Genomic DNA, 3,073 nt, shown 5'->3' with positions numbered 1-3,073 from the left:
ATTCCTGACTAGCGGCAACGACGATGGCAAATTCCTGACCAGCGGCTACCGTAAAATGTGAGAGCGGTGTTTTACCTTTTAGGGCTGAAGAAGGGGATGAAGTAGATGACAAAATCGAGCAAGCAGTGGACAAATCCTAGGGTAGAAGAAACCGCTAGACTCTAGGGACAACGGGTTAGGCTGGGTTTGTCAGCCTCCAAACTCGATTTGACTCCAGGACAGTGGTGATGATGGCAGCAGATTGGTGGAGATGAACTTGGGACACTGTGACGCTTGGAGGTGAAGGATGTTCAGAAGGGGAGGGATTTAGAAGGCAACTCAGAAGGGGGGGTTGCGGTTCAATTTCCTTGAATGAAACGCGGTGTTTCATTTTAATGAATGAAACATTGTGTTTCATTAAGCCTGCAATGTAGTCCCCATTTGGGGACTGCAATAAGAATTTTCCTATTCTTAGAGACAGTCCTGATCACCATCGAGCGTATTAGAGAGATGATTTGATTTGACTTGTTTATGAAACCTCGTTAATATTGTCTGTGATAAGGAGATCCTATCTCCCACTTATGTTTGAACTTTTGCCTTATTGCTTGGACCTCTTTAAGTAAGGTAGTGATATGAATTTCACCAACAATTGTGATGAAACCCGATAACAATGATGGCTTGGAACCCCAAGATCGTATTGACAAGATTTGTTGAGCCTTGACCAGTCACCCAACTAGATGAGAACCAAGACTACGAAGGATTGAAAACGCCACACCCAGAAATCAGAATCAAGGTGATAAGTTTGGAGCTTGAACGCCACAAGATTAACTTGATAAGTTCAAGGAGTTCTTTGAAGAACCAAGAGGAACACAAGACCTCACAAAACAAATAAGTTTCTGAAATTTCCAATCTGATATTAAAACTCGAAATAACCCCTTTATATACTTGGAACAACCCTCCAAGAATAGGAAAAGTCATAACTACAGCTTTAAAAGCAACACAAATATTAACATAACAAGTCCCACGAAATTTAGGCCTCTTGGACTTCTAGAGGCAGCCAGAAATGACTAAATGACTAAATTCAATGTATTTCACGTACCCAGGCAAGACCAAGTTCATTCACCTATTTAATATTCTTGAAACTTAACAAATTCACGTCCTTTAATGGTCAGACCATTCATCATATTTTTATGTGCTAATTAGCCTCTTCAATTGCCTTGATGACATGGATTAAGTCTTGAATATTATTTGAGCCCATCTTGGTCTTTTTAGAATCAGCCCAATTCTCTTGGATTAGCCCATTTAGTGCTTCCTTGAAACGTTTGGCTCTAAGTCTTGTAATTGGGCCACTAGGAAATGACAAAGGGTCTTGTACAAATTCAGCTCCATTCCCACTTGTATGATTAGCATGTCCAACTCCTTGGTTTGCATCATTCTCCCCCTCTTGAGAAGGATTTGTCCTCAAATCATCACCTACATCAAAAGGAGACAAATCAGCAACATTAAAGCTTGCACTGACACCATACTCACCTGGTAAGTCAAGCTTGTAGGCATTATCATTGATGCGTTCTACTACTTGAAATGGCCCGTCACCCCGAGGTAGGAGTTTTGAACGCCGCTTCTCTGGAAAACGGTCCTTCCTTAAGTGCAACCAAACCCAATCTCCTGGTTGAAACACTACCTTCTTACGTCCCTTGTTGGCTTGATGGACATATTGTTTAGTCCTCCTTTCAATGTTCAGCCGTGCCTTTTCATGAATCATCTTTACAAATTCTGCCTTCTTTTTGCCATCTAAGTTCACACGTTCACTCAAAGGTAAAGAAGTTAAATCCAAAGGTGACAATGGGTTAAAGCCATAAACAATTTCAAATGGTGAAAACTTAGTTACAGAATGTATACTTCTATTGTAAGCAAATTCAACATGTGGCAAACAATCTTCTCATGCTTTCAAGTTCTTTTTAATGATAGCACGCAACAAAGACGACAAAGTTCTATTTACTACTTCAGTTTGGCCATCCGTTTGTGGATGACAAGTAGTAGAAAACAACAACTTAGTTCCCAGCTTTCCCCACAAAGTCTTCCAAAAGTAACTCAAAAACTTTGCATCCCTATCAGAAACAATGGGCTTAGGCATACCATGTAACCTAACAATTTCTTTGAAGAACAAATCAGCTATATGTGATGCATCATCAGTTTTATGGCATGCAATGAAGTGTGCCATCTTGGAAAATCTATCTACCACCACAAAAACTGAATCTCTCCCCCTCTTAGTCCTAGGTAAACCTAAAACAAAATCCATAGAAATATCAGTCCAAGGTTCACTAGGTATTGGCAAAGGGGTGTACAAACCATGGGGTTTCAACTTAGACTTAGCCTGTTTACACGTGATACACTTCTCACAAATTCTTTCCACATCACGTTTCATATGAGGCCAAAAAAAATGTTCATGCAAAATTCCTAAAGTCTTAGCTACACCAAAATGACCCATCAAACCACCACCATGAGCTTCTCTCACAAGCAATTCGCGCAAAGAACATATTGGCAAACACAGTTTATTTTCCCGAAACAAAAATCCATCATACCTATAAAACTTACCAAACGCCATTTTTTCACATGCATTGAACACATCACCAAAATCAGAATCTTGAGCATACAATTCCTTAATGTATTCAAAGCCAAGCATTTTTGTATCTAAAATGGAAAGTAAGGCATACCTTCGGGACAATGCATCAGCCACCACATTTTCCTTACCTTGCTTATATCTGATCACATACGGAAATGTTTCAATGAATTCCCCCCACTTGGCATGGCGTTTGTTCAACCTTTGCTGTCCTTTCAAATGCTTCAAAGACTCATGATCTGTGTGAATCACAAACTCCTTTGGCCATAGATAGTGTTGCCAATTTTCCAAAGCCCTCACCAAGGCATACATCTCCTTATCATAAGTAGGGTAATTTTGGGCTGCCCCACTCAACTTTTCACTGAAATAAGCAATTGGACGGCCTTCTTGCATCAAAACAGCTCCAATTCCTATGCCTGAAGCATCACACTCAATTTCAAAAGTTTTAGCAAAGTTAGGTAAAACAAGCAAATG

The sequence above is a fragment of the Juglans regia genome, chromosome 10 (assembly GCF_001411555.2).
Source record: "Juglans regia cultivar Chandler chromosome 10, Walnut 2.0, whole genome shotgun sequence".
Taxonomy (NCBI): domain Eukaryota; kingdom Viridiplantae; phylum Streptophyta; class Magnoliopsida; order Fagales; family Juglandaceae; genus Juglans; species Juglans regia.
This window is presented reverse-complemented; position numbering follows the sequence as displayed.